Source organism: Tachyglossus aculeatus, unplaced genomic scaffold (genome assembly GCF_015852505.1).
Source record: "Tachyglossus aculeatus isolate mTacAcu1 unplaced genomic scaffold, mTacAcu1.pri scaffold_116_arrow_ctg1, whole genome shotgun sequence".
NCBI lineage: Eukaryota > Metazoa > Chordata > Mammalia > Monotremata > Tachyglossidae > Tachyglossus > Tachyglossus aculeatus.
The window spans coordinates 992,084-1,006,885 of NW_024044848.1; the positions used below are offsets into that span (position 1 = coordinate 992,084).

General features: G+C 45.0%; 1 non-coding gene across 1 annotated transcript; it reads left to right on the forward strand.

Annotated features, from left to right (window-relative positions):
* Positions 1-584: 584 nt before the first annotated feature.
* Positions 585-722, forward strand: LOC119922667. The gene has a single exon (XR_005448682.1). It is a non-coding gene; the product is annotated as a small nucleolar RNA SNORA7 (small nucleolar RNA).
* Positions 723-14,802: the final 14,080 nt, after the last annotated feature.

Sequence of the window (14,802 nt, forward strand, 5' to 3'; positions counted from 1 at the left end):
GGAAGAGGTTAGGGCAGATGGAGGGAGGAGGGTTGATGGGGAGGGGAGGGGAGGAGGAGGACCGGAAAAGGGAGGGGCACAGTCTACGAAGACCCTCTGGAGGAGGTGAGCTCTCAGTAGGGCTTTGAAGGGAGGAAGAGAGGTAGTTTGGCGGATGTGTGTAAGGAGGTCATTCGAGGCCAGAGGGACTCTTCCCCCATATTCTCCCAGGGATAAAGTGTGTCTGGGCCCAGGGAGAGGCAAAGAGTAGTGGTAGTAGTAAGGAAACCTGGGTTCTAATCCTGACTCTGCTATTAATTAATTAATTCAATCGTATTTATTGAGTGCTTATCGTGTGCAGATAACTGTACTAAGCACTTGGAAAGTACAATTCGGCAACAGATAGAGACAATCCCTACCCAAAAACGAGCTCGAGGATCTGGGTTCTAATTGTGGCTCTGCCCCTTGTCTGCTGGGTGACGATGGGCAAGGCACTTTGCTTCTCTGTGCCTCAAATAATGCATCTGTAAAATGGGAATTAAGACTGAGCCCTATGTGCTCGGTAAATGCCATTGCTTGATTAATTGATGGGTACATACCCCTGCCCCCTCTCAGGATCCCACCTGGAGAGTTTCCAGTACTCTACCAGTCTCAGCCAAGGGACGGAGAGTCAAGCAGAGGGATACCTATTCCATTCTTAGCTTGGGCAGTGGCAAGCGAGTGGAAGGCAATCTGCTACAAGTTAAAACGTACCTGGCAGCAGTGGCAGAGGAGAGAGTCGAGGGTGGAGACACAAATTTACTGAGTGGAAGAAGGCAATGGTAAACCACTTCTCTATTTTTACTAAGAAAAATCTATGGATACAGTCCCAGAATGCTTGCAGATGGAGGTGGGGCATTCTGGGAGAGATGCGTCCATGAAGTCGCTATAGGTTTGGGGCGAATCGACAGCATGTCAATACATGCCAGATCACTGCACATATTAGTACTATTGAACACTACAGGTGACAAATAAATACAACGGATTGATTCAATAATAATGATGATGGTATTTGTTAAGCACTCACTATGTGTGAAGCACTGTTTTAAGCGCTGGCAAACTCCAAAGGAATTAGTGTTGATTAATTCATCGATGCTATCAACCCATCGTATTTATTAAGCATTTATGGTATGCAGAGTCTACCCACTAGACTGTCACCTCCTGGAGGGCGGGAAAATATTTGCCAAGTCCATTGCATTGAACTCTCCAAAGCACTTAGTACTGTGCTCTGCACACGGTGAATATTTAGTAAATACCATTGAGCTACTGATTGATGTGTTCATACCCCTACATGTATCAATACTATTGAACTCTATAGGTGTTCAATGAATATAACTGCTTTATTTATTTCAATGAGAATCAATCATATTTATTGATCACTTACAATGTGTAGAGCACTGTACTAAGTGCTTGAGTACAACATGATATAATTTTTAGAAGTGTTACCTGCCCAAAGGGAATTTACAGTCTTGAGGGAATGCCAATGTTTCTAAATTTAAGTTCCCCTCTTCCCTTCCAGGGAGTCAACATCATCTCCCAGAAATGACCAACATCTCCACGGTGGCTGAATTCTTCCTCCTGGGGTTCTCTGACATCCGGGAGCTGCAGCTGGTCTATGGCACGCTGTTCCTCTTTGTCTACCTAGTGGCCCTTCTGGGGAATCTCCTCATTGTTGCTGTCACCACTCTCGACCAGCATCTCCACACTCCCATGTACTTCTTTCTCAAGAACTTGTCCTTCATAGACCTCTGCTACATTTCTACAACGGTACCCAAATCCATTGTCAACTCCTTGACCTGTGACAGCCCTATCTCCTTTCTGGGTTGTGTCTCACAGCTCTTCCTAGTGGTGTTGTTTGCCGCTTCAGAGGTTTTTGTCCTCACTGCAATGTCTTATGAACGCTATGCCACCATCTGCTCCCCCCTGCGTTATGAGCTCATCATGAACAAAACAGCCTTTATGTGCCTGACAGCAGGGTCATGGCTCAGTGAGGGTCTGTTTGTACTTTTGCTTTTGCTGTACCTTTGCAGCTTCCACCTTCTCACTGACTTTTTGCGTGTCCAATATTGTCCAGCAGTTCCTCTGTGATGTCCCCCCTATGCTGAATATCTCCTACTCTGAAGTCCACATTTCCATTGATGTGAGTGTGGCTGGTGGGTTCGTCTTAGATGCTGTATGCTTCATTTACATCACCCTCTCCTACGTCTTCATCTTCTCAGCCGTGCTGAGGATGCCATCCTCTGAGGGACGAACCAAAGCTTTCTTCACCTGCCTGCCCCATCTCAGTGAAATCATCATTTTTCCCTTTACGGGAGCATTTGCCTATCTCAAACCACCTTCCGACTAGCCCTCGTCTCTGAATCTGCTGGTTTCTATGTTCTACATTGTGGTTCCCCCCATTGTGAACCCCCTTATCTACAGCCTGAGGATTAGGGACCTGAAGGCTGTCCTGGGCAGGGTCCTAAGGGGGACATTCCCCCAGCATCCATTCTGGGACATAATTTCCGTGTCCACGTACCAATAATCCCCTACCTACCCTTAAAAAAGGAATTGCCATTAGACATATCCATATATATACCACTGAACCAGAGACCCAAAGAATAAGCCTGGATATTCAAGATTTGTCAAGGTCTGGGAGGTTGGCTGATAAGACTAGGTCATGAGTGACAGTGCATTCCCTAGGAGGCTTCATGGCTAAATGGCATGTGAATGGGTGTCACATGACCTGAGTTCTAATACCAGCTCGGCCACTGGCCTGCTATGTGACCTGGCGTTAGTGTCATTACCATTCCTGGGCTCTCACTTCCTCTTACACTCTGAGCCCTTGTGGGACAGGAAACGTGTCTGATTGGATTGTAATTTCATTTTTGGGATGTAAGACCATTGTAGGCACGGATTGAATCTACCAACTCCGTTGTATTGTACTCTTCAAAGTGCTTATTACAATTTTCTGCACACAGTAAACACACAACAAATACCATCAATCTATTGAATTATTTTGTTTCTGCTTCATCAAGTGGCACAGACGTGGACACAGAAATTGCTAACACCAAATAATAAAAGTGATAATAATCAAAATAATGGTGTTTAAAAGGGGGCAGAGACATTCACTGATGGAACTCTTGTTTCCAGAACCCAGGTTAGTAAATCATCACAACAGGAGGAGCCATTTCCATCCTAGTCTTCTTCAAGCCAGGGATTTCTCCTTCCAATCATCCCATTCTCAAAACCTCAGTCCCCTGCCCCACCACATTTGGCCTGGGGCAGAATCATAGGATGGATTCAGAGGATTGTCTTGCTCTCTCTAGCCTTGCAATCAGAAGGTGTCAGAAACGAAATCGTTCAATTGACTGATTGAATGAGAAGCTCATTGTCTAAGGTTGTATATCTGATGAAGCTGAAACCACCCACAGTTGTTGTAGATTGTCAGTAACATTAGAAACAGTTGGGATGTTGGGATGCAGATGCTGTTGTTTCCATGAAAACCCTGGGGTGCAGCATCATGACTGAAGCTTTAGGGACTGGGCCTTTATCTGCAGAGGCAGAACCTCAGGTACCTCACAGGCAGAGGTTTTTGGCATCGGCCAGGGCACGAGGTCCCACCTGAGTTGATCCTCCAGGGGCTCCCCACGGTGCAGTGGAAATTTACCTTTGGGGATGGGGGACTCACTGGAGGACATCTCCCTGCCCAGAGGAGATCAGAGAGGGCCTAAGGGTGCCATGTTGTCCCTTCCTTCATAGCCAGCTGCAACCAATACCTGGAGTGGAGAGAGGACCATCGCAAGCCAGCAGAGGTCAGAGCCCTCCAGCCCGACGCTGCCCCAGTGAGTTTGACCGGGGGATGGTGGAGCGGGAGGGGGAAACCATGATGGGGGTGCAGGAGATGGAGCCATTCTGGGGACGTGCTTACCCACGGAGCCATTTTCGGACTTTGGGGCTGGGCTACATCCCCAGAGGGGCAGGTGGGCTTTCAGGAGAGTAGGCATTTGAGAGTACAGTGGCCCCAACTATCACTCATCTCCCCTTCCTCATCCACCTCCATCCAGCTAACATGGAAGCCGCTTCCTAGCTGGGGCCCTGCAGCACAGCCTCAGCATTATGCTGTGGTCACTTTGGCCAGGAGTGGGTATTGGACCTCAGAAAAGGTTTCTGGTGAGAAATTACAGAAAGGGAATGAGAGAGTGTGATTGGTTCTATACCATGAGCATTATCATCAACTCCTCCACAATAATAATAATAATAATAATAATAATAATAATAATAATGGCATTAATTAAGCGCTTACTATGTGCAAATCACTGTTATAAGCGCTGGGAAGGTTACAAGGTAATCAGGTTGTACCACGGGGGGCTCACATTCATGAGCCAGGGGAGGCTCCGTGCAGGAATGTTGGGTGAACACCATGGAGATTTAATCCCTTTCCTCCTGGATTTATCAGTCTGCTGGGCTAGACTGATCCAAAAGAATTTACAGCTAAGGGAAAATAAGAATGGAAAGGTGGATACACAGCTTAATACGTGCTTAATAATGTGAATCTATAGGTAGGGAAGTGCAGTGAGCAGTTGTGAATGTGTAAATGCAGAGGTGGTATCTGGCCTGATTCAGCATGGGGAGAAGAAACATCAATCTGTGCAAATTTGAAGGGAGAGGTTGATTCAGGAAGAAAGAAGGATTTAAGCCATGTGTTGGAGAAGGGAATGTCCTTTTTCATTCATTCATTCAATCGTATTTATTGAGCACTTACTGTATAGAAAGCAGTGTACTAAGCGCTTGGGAAATGCAAATCAGCAAAATATAGAGAAGGTCCCTACCCAATAACGGGCTCACAGTCTAGAAGGGGGAGACAGACAACAAGACAAAACACGTAGACAGCTGACAATACCATCGGAATAAATAGAATTATAGTTATATACACATCATTAATAAAATAGAGTAATAAATATCTATAAGTGCTGTGGGGAGGGGAAGGGGGAAGGGCAGAGCCCCCACCCCCCGCCCCCTGCCTGCATGAGGATGGGGAGGGGAGGAGGAGGAGAGGAAAAGGAAAAGATCTATTTCCAAGGTCTGGAGGGTAGTTGGTAAAGAGGGAAAGGGAAACGAGGAGAACACCGGTCAAAAGCCTCGAAGCTAGTGACAAGGAGTTGATTGGAGTCAATCAGACTTCATTCTGCTTCATTTTCCTCTTAGAACCAGAATCAGATTTGTTGTTTCAGCGGCTGTGTTCGTATCCAAGGTGGGGCTGTGGAGGCAGTGAACAAACCTTGGCTGGTGGAGGTCTGGAGGGGAGCAGGAGAAGGGAATCTTCTCCCATCACTTTCCAAGAAAAAAGTGTGTCTGGGCCCAGGGAGAGGCAAATAGTAGTGGTAGTAGTAAGGGGACCTGGGTTCCAATCCTGACTCTATCATTCATTCATTCTTTCAATCGTATTGATTGAACGTTTACTGTGTGCAGAGCACTGTACTAAGGACTTGGAAAGTGCAATTTGGCAACACATAGCGACAATCCCTAACCAACAACCGGCTTGGGGACTAGGTTCTAATCCTGGTTCTGCCCCTTGTCTGCTGTGTGATGTTGGGCAAGTCAATTTGCTTCTTTGTGCCTCAGACACCATATCTGTAAAATGGGAATTAAGAGTGAGCCTCACATGGTAGAAAGCCTTGAAGACAATTGTGAGGTGTTTTTGTTTCATGTGAAAAGATACATGGTGCCAATGAAGGGTTTTAAGGAGAGATATTTGAGCAATTCTCTGTCTTTTCTTTTGCTATCGTGTCATCTCTGACCCATAGCGAATGAATGGACACATCTCTCCAGGAACACGTCATTCTCCAAATGTTGTTTATCCATATAGTTTTTTTGTTAAAAATACAGAAGTGGTGTATTATTGTCTTCTTCCCTGCAGTAAAGTTGAGGCTCCTCCTCGATTCCCTCCCATGACACTACTGCCAGTACAGGAGAATTTAGATTTGTAGCAGATTACTTTCCACTCTCTAGCCACTGCCCAAGCTAGAAATGGAATGGGATTGCCTCTGCTTAACCGTCCATCTGGTAGCCGAGACTGGTAAAATACTGGAAACCCTCCAAGTACGATTATGAGTGGGGGTGAGTGATGCTTTAGCAAATAGTTAAATGAATAAATGAGTGGCTAAATAGGTGTGGTTTGTGTGACTGTGTGCATTTATGTGTAAGCAACCACAGTCAGTTAAACCGCGTGTGTGTGTGTGTGTGTGTGTGTGTGTGTGTGTGTGTGTGTGTGTGTGTGTGAGCGGCTGGCTGGGCCCTGCAGCACAGCGTCAGCATTATGCTGCGGTCACTTCACCCAAGAGTGGGTCCTGGACGTCAGAAAATGTTTATAGTGAGAAATGAAAGGGAGGGAATGAGGGAGTGTGACTGGTTCTAGACCTGAGCACTATCATCAGCTCCTCCATGCAGGAATGTTGGGTGAACACAGTGGAGGTAAGAGATTCAATCCCTTCCTTCCTGGATTTACCAGTCTGCTGTGCTAGACTGATCCAAAATAATTTACAGCCAAGGGGATATAAGAATGGAAAGGTGGATGCACAGGTTGATAAGTGCTTAGTAATGTGAATCTATAGGTAGGGAAGTTCAATGAGCAATTGTGAATGTGTAAATGAAAAAGTGGTATCTGGCCTGATTCAGCATGAGGAGAAGAAACATCAATCTGTGCAAATTTGAAGGGAGAGGTAGATTAGGGAAGAAAGAAGAATCTAAGCCGTGGGTTGGAGAAGGGAATGTTCTTTTTCATTCATTCATTCAATTGTATTTATTGAGCGCTTACTTTGTGCAGAGCAGTGTATTAAGCGCTTGGGATGTACAAATCGGCAACAGATAGAGAAGGTCTGTACCCAATAACGGGCTCACAATCTAGAAGGGGGAGACAGACAACGAAACAAAACAAGTAGACAGGTGACAGTACCATCAGAATAAATAGAATTATAGCTATATACACATCATTAATAAAATAGAGTAATAAATATGTACAAATATACACAAGTGCTGTGGGGAGGGGAAGAGGGTAGGGTGGCGGTGGGGGGGATGGGGAGGGGAGGAGGAGGAGAGGAAAAGGGAGAAGATCTATTTCCAAGGGCTGTAGGGTAGTTAGTGAAGAGGGAAGGGAAACAAGGAGAAGAAGACCGGTCAAAAGCCTTGAAGCTAGTGACAAGGTGTTGATTGGAGTCAGCCAGATTTCAGTCTGTTTCATTTTCCTCTGAGAACCACAATCAGATTTGTTGTGTCGGCGGCTGTGTGTGTATCCAAGGTGGGGCAGGGGAGGCAGTGAACAAAACCTGGCCGGCAGAGGTCTGGAGGGGAGGAGGAGAAGGGAATCTTCTCCCATCACCTTCCATGGAAAAAGTGTATCTGGGCCCAGGGAGAGGTAAATAGTAGTGGTAGTAGTAAGGGGACCTTACTCTAATCCTGACTCTGCCATTAATTAATTATTCATTCACTCATTCAGTCGCATTGATTGAATGCTTACTGTGGGCAGAGCACTGTACTAAGCGCTTGGAAAGTACATTTTGGCAACAGATAGGGACATTCCCCACCCAACAACCGGCTCGAAGACCTAAGTTCTAATCCTGGCTCTGTCCTTTGTCTGCTGTGTGACGGACGTTGGGCAAGTTATTTGGCTTCTCGGTGTCTCAGATGCCACATCTGTAAAATGGGAATTAAGAGTAAGTCTCACATCGTAGAAAGCCTTGAAGATAATTGTGAGATGTTTTTGTTTCATGTGAAAAGATACATGGTGCCAGAGAAGGGTTTGGAGGAGAGATGTTTGGGCACTTCTTTGTCTTTTCTTATGCTATTGTGTCGTCTCTGACCCATAACGAATGAATGGACACATCTCTCCAGGAGCTCCCCATTCTCCAACTGCAAATGTTCTGGTAGTTTATCCATAGAGTTTTCTTGGTAAAAATACAGAAGTAGTTTACCATTGCCTTTTTCGCTGCAGTAAACCTGAGTTTCCTCCTTGACTCTCTACCATGACTCTGCTGCCCAGCACAGGTGAGTTTTGACTTGTAGCAGATTGTCTTCCACCCGCTAGCCACTGCACAAGCTAGGAAAGGTATGTGTATACCTCTGCTTAACCGTCCATCTGGAAGCCGAGACTGGTAGAGTACTGGATACTCTCCAGGTACGATTATGAGTTGGGGGAGTGATGCTTTAGCGAATAGTTAAATGAATAAACGAGTGGCTAAATGGGTGTGGGTTTGTGTGACTGTGTGTATTTATGTTTACATAAGCTCAGTCAGTTGAAACGTGTGTGTGTGTGTGTGTGTGTGTGTGTGTGTGTCTGTGTCTGTGTCTGTGTCTATGTCTGTTTGTCTGAGTGGCTGGCAGGGGCCCTGCCGCACAGCATCAGCATCTGTGGTCACTTTGGCCAGAAATGGGTCCTGGACATCAGAAAATCTTTCTGGTGGGAAATGATAGGGAGGGAATGAGAGAGTGTGATTGGTTCTAGACCACATCAACTTCTCAGTGAAGGAATGTTGGGTGAATGCAATGGAGGTAAGTGATTCAATCCCTTCCCTTCTGGACTTACCAGTGTGCTGGGGTAGTCTGATCCAAATGAATTTACAGCTAGGGGGAAATAAGCATGAAAATCTGAATGCACAGCTTAATAGGTTCTTAGATAGTAATGTGACTCTATACATAGGGAAGTGCTATGAGCAGTTGTTGAATGTATAAATGCAGAGGTGGCATCTGGGCTGATTCGGCATGGAGAGAAGAAACATCAATCAGGGCACATTTGGAGGGAGAGGGAGATTCGGACAGAATGAAGGATCTAAGCCATGTGTTGGAGAAGGGAATGTCCTTGGAGAGGCACAGGGAGCAGATCTATTTCCAAGGGCTGGAGGGTAGTTGGTGAAGAGGAAAGGGAAACGCGAAGGAGAACACCGGTAAAAGGCCTTGAAGCTAATGACAAAGAGTTGATTGGAGTCAGCCAAACCTCAATCGGATTCATTTTCCTGTAAGAACCACAATCAGATTTGTGTGCCCAGGGTGGGGCAGGGCATTGAACAAATCTTGGCCGGCAGAGGTCTGGAGGGGAGGAGGAGAAGGAAATCTTCTCCCATTACCTTCCAGGGAAAAATGTGTCTGGGCCCAGGGAGAGGCAAAGAGTAGTGGTAGTAGTAAAGGGAGGCCTTCCCAGACTGAGCCCCCTCCTTCCTCTCCCCCTCACCCCCCCATCCCCCGTCTTACCTCCTTCCCTTCCCCACAGCACCTGTATATATGTATATATGTTTGTACATATTTATTACTCTATTTATTTATTTATTTATTTATTTATTTTACCTGTACATATCTATTCTATTTATTTTATTTTGTTAGTATGTTTGGTTTTGTTCTCTGTCTCCCCCTTCTAGACTGTGAGCCCACTGTTGGGTAGGGACTGTCTCTATATGTTGCCAACTTGTACTTCCCAAGCGCTTAGTACAGTGCTCTGCACACAGTAAGCACTCAATAAATACGATTGATTGATTGATTGACCTGGGTGCTAATCCTGCTATTAATTAATTAATTCATTCAATCGTATTTATTGAATGCTTACCGTGTACAGGTAACTGAACTAAGCCCTTGGAAAGTACGATTCGGCGACAGATAAAGACAACCCCTACCCAACAAGGAGCTTGGGGACCTGGGTTCTAATCGTGGCTCTGCCCCTTGTCGCTGGGTGACGTTGGGCAAGTCACTTTGCTTATCTGTGCCTCAAATACCTCATCTGTAAAATGGGAGATAAGACTAAGCCCTAAGTGCTCAGTAAATACCATTGCTTGATTAATTGATGGGTACATACCCCTGCCGCCTCTCGGTATCACACCTGGAGTGTTTCCAGTACTCTTCCAGTCTCAGCCAAGGTAGGGAGAGCCAGGTAGAGCGATACCCATTCCATTACTAGCTTGGACAGTGGCTAGAGAGTGGAAGACAATCTGCCGTAAGTCTAAACGCACCTCTTCTGGGCAGCAATCAATCAATCAATCAATCAATCAATCGTATTTATTGAGCGCTTACTGTGTGCAGAGCACTGTACTAAGCGCTTGGGAAGTACAAGTTGGCAACATATAGAGACAGTCCCTACCCAACAGTGGGCTCACAGTCTAGAATTAAGAGTAAGTCTCTTAATTCAGCAGTGACAGGGGAGAGAGTCGAGGGTGGAGACTCAGGTTTACTGGGTAGAAGAAGGCAATGGTAAACCACTTCTCTATTTTTACTAAGAAAAATCTATGGATAAAGTACCAGAACGCTTGCAGATGGAGGTGGGGCATTCTGGGAGAGATGCGTCTATGGAGTCGCTACGGGTCAAAGGTGAATCGACAGCATAGGTCAAGACATGTCAGACCACTGCACATATTAATACTATCGAAAACTACAGGTGACAAATAAATACAACAGATTGATTTAATAATGATGATGGTATTTGTTAAGCGCTCACTATGTGTGAAGCACTGTTCAAGCGCTGGCAAACTCCAAAAGGAATTAGTGTTGATTACTTTATCGATGCTATCAATCTATCATATTTATTAAGCGTTTATGGTATGCAGAGTCTACTCACTAGACTGTTACCACCTAGTGGGCAGGAAAATATCTGCCAAGTCCGTTGGATTGAACTCTCCCAAGCACTAAATACTGTGCTCTGCACACAGTGAGTATCCAGTATATACCATTGAGCTACTGATTGATGTGTTCATATCCCTACATGTATCAATACTATTGAACTCTATAGGTGTTCAATGAATACAACTGCTTTATTTATTAAAATGGGGATCAATCATATTTATTGATCACTTACAATGTGTAGAGCACTGTACTAAGTGCTTGAGTACAACATGATATAATTTTTAGAAGTGTTACCTGCCCAAAGGGAATTTACAGTCTTGAGGGAATGCCAATGTTTCTAAATTTAAGTTCCCCTCTTCCCTTCCAGGGAGACAACATCATCTCCCAGAAATGACCAACATCTCCACGGTGGCTGAATTCCTCCTCCTGGGATTCTCTGACATCCGGGAGCTGCAGCTGGTCTATGGCACGCTGTTCTTATTTGTCTACCTAGTGGCCCTTCTGGGGAATCTCCTCATTGTTGCTGTCACCACTCTCGACCAGCATCTCCACACTCCCATGTACTTCTTTCTCAAGAACTTGTCCTTCATAGACCTCTGCTACATTTCTACAACGGTACCCAAATCCATTGTCAACTCCTTGACCAGTGACATCTCCATCTCCTTTCTGGGTTGTGTCTCGCAGCTCTTCCTAGTGGTGTTGTTTGCTGCTTCAGAGTTTTTTGTCCTCACTGCAATGTCTTATGACGGCTATGCTGCCATCTGCTCTCCGTTGCGTTATGAGCACATCATGAACAAAACAGCCTGTGTGCGCTTAGTAGCAGCATCATGGCTCAATGGGGTTCTGTTTGGAGTCTTGCTTTCAGCTTCTACTTTCTCCCTGAACTTTTGTGGGTCCAATATTGTCCAGCAGTTCTTCTGTGACGTCCCCCCTATGCTGAAGATCTCCTGCTCTGAGGACCACATTGCCAAAGATGTGAGTGTGGCCCTTGCAGTAGTCTTAGATGCCATCTGTTTTTTTTACATCATCTTCTCCTATGTCCACATCTTCTCAGCCGTGCTGAGGATGCAATCCTCCGAGGGCCGGGCCAAAGCCTTCTCCACCTGCTTGCCCCATTTCACTGTCATCATCATTTTTCTAATTACCGGAGCATTTGCCTATCTCAAACCACCTTCAGGCACGCCCTCTGCTCTGGATCTGCTGGTTTCCATGTCCTACACTGTGGTGCCCCCCACTGTGAACCCCCTTATCTACAGCCTGAGGAACAGGGACCTGAAGGCTGCCCTGGGCAGGATCCTAAAGGGGAAATTCCCCCAGCATCCATTCTGGGACAGAATGTCTGTTTCTTTGTGTGAATAATCCCAACTCGACCTTTCAACAGAGCGACTGCCTCTGGTCATTCCCATGAATATTGCTTTCTTAGTGGGCTAAAGAAAATGTTTGGACACTGAAGATTTGTCAACGTCTGCCAGATTGGCTGTTAAACCTAATGTGTAACTGACAAACCAGTTTTTGGAGGCCTCAATGCCTAATGGAATGAACATGTGAATGGGAGTCATGAGACCTGTGCTCTAATCCCAGCTCTGCCATTGACTGGCTGTGCAATGTGGTGTCAATTTTTTACCATCCCTGGTTCTCTCTTCTTCTTACATTTGAGCTCCTGTGGGACAGGGAATACGTTTAATTTTTTATTTCATTTCTTCTCCAACACTTGGCACATAATTTGGCATGTAAACTGTTAACATCAACATGATAAAGTTGATAACAATGAAAAATAAAATAATATGCATGCCAACATCATTTTTGGGTAAACTGGACAATTGTAAAAATTGGAAATTGGAATGGTAGTAGGGGAGAAGGATGATCTTATTTCAGTGGTAAGATTGAAATCATCAGACATGATCTGCTTAAAATCTCTCCTGTTCCTTTCCAGGCCAGACTCTTTCTGCCATGCTTGAGAAGCAGCATGGCTTAGTGGAAAGAGGACGGGTCTGGGAGTCAGAGGATGTGGGTTCTAATCCTGGCTCTGCTACCTGTTTGCTGTGTGACCTTGGGCAAGCCACTTAACTTTTCTGTGCCTCTGTTACCTCATCTGCAAAATGGGGATAAGATTGTGAGCCCCACGTGAGACAGTCTGATTACCCTGTATTTACTCCAGCACTTAGAACAGTGCTTGGCACATAGTAAGCGCTTACCAAACACCATAATTATTATTATTAATCATTATTATCATTATGCTCCCCCTGTCCCATTCTTCCCAGCAATCTGTCAGCATCTCCCACCTCCTCTTTAAATCCACCCCCTCTGCCTGCACTTTTGGTCCCATTTCTTTGTATTTTATTAAAACACATTTCCTCTCTTCTTTACTACGTATCAAGGGGCTGTTCTAAATTTGGGCTGGATACAAGTTAATCAGGTTGGACATAGTCCCTGACCCACAGAGGGCTCGCAGTATAAGTAGGAGGGAGAAGAGATATTGAATACTCATTTTGCAGTTGAGCAAAGGGAGGGACAGAGAGGCTAAATGAAATATCTTGTCACTGACCTCGTGCCCACATCCTACCTCTGGCCTGGAATGCCCTCCCTCCTCACAGCAGACAGATAATTGCTCTCCCCCACCTCGAAATCTTATTGAAGGCACCACTCCTCCAACAAGACTTCTCTGACTAAACCCTCCTCTCCTCTTCTCCTACTCCCTTCTTTGCTGCTCTTTCTTGCTCCTTCATGCATCCTTCATCCCATCCCCACAACACATGGGAGTATATCTATAATTTATTTATTTATTTATCTATTAAGTTAGACACTAGACGATGAGCTCATTATGGGCAGGACTGTGTCAGTTTGTTGTTAGCATGTACTCTCTCAAGCGTTTAGTACAGTGCTTTGCACATAGTTAGAGCCCCCCAAAATGATTGAACAATTGAATGAATGAATGAATGAAAACTAAGACATTAAGAAAAATGGAGAAAATATGGGTTTTCCTGTAAAATGAGAGCTCTTGGTGACTGTGGAATGAAACAACAAAGAGGCTTGAATCAATTCACATTTTGTGGGGCTAGATAAATCACTTTAACTCGCTTGAGTCAGCACTACTGGTATTTTGTAAGTATACATCTTTTTGAAAAATGCTGGACAGCACTGAAACGCCCAATGGCCACGCATGCCATCTCACAAAAGCCAAAATCAATCAATGACATGATCAATCAATGACAGTTATGACATCTATTGACAACCTATTGAATGAGGTACTGTAGGAAACATTTGAGGGAGTTCAACAAAAGCAAAACATACCTCAAGGTCTCACGGAGTTGTGGCCTCAAGACGTTCACAACCTAGTGGGAAGAATAGATACCAATGATTCACAAATCACTAACTGAATATGATAATAACAATAATAATGGTACTTGTTAAGAGCCTACTATGTGTCAATCACTGTTCTAAGTGCAGCGGTAGATACAATTTAATCAGGTTGGACACAGTGTCCAGTTACAGATTAGGGAATTGAGGCCCAGAGAAGTGAAATGACTTTCCCAAGATTACACAGCAGATATGCATGCCTTCCCAGATTGAGCCTCTTTAGCTCTGCTCCTCCTCCCCTCCCCATCACCCCTACTCCCTTCCTCTGCCCTACACCCTTCTCCACCCCACAGCACTTGTGTATATTTGTACATATTTATTATTCTATTTATTTTATTAATGATGTGTTTATATCTATAACTCTATTTATCTATTTTGATGCTATTGTTGTTATTATTTTGTTTTGTTGTCTGCCTCCCCCTTCTAGACTGTGAACCCATTGTTGGGGAGGGATTGTCTCTGTTGATGAATTGTACTTTCCAAGCGCTTAGCACAGTGCTCTGCACACAGTAAGTGCTCAATAAATACGATTGAATGAATGAATGAATATGTGGTAGAGTGGGGATTAGAACCCAGGTCCTTCAGACTCCCAAGCCCGTGCTCTATCCGTCAAGCCACACTGCTTCTCAATACAATTGGTACTCTCTACATAGTAAGAGCTGGGAGCTGGAATAACATACATAAGTGTGAAGGGTGACTATCGAGCTGAAAAAGTTGGGCTGTTCTGCGTTAATGAAGGAAGACTTCCATGGGTTGGGAAAGCAGAGACGGTGTCACTTAGGCCTCAGATTTTAGGCTTTCCATTACACGTCTCCTTCTTATCTACCCCCTTTCTCTTCTTTCACAGCA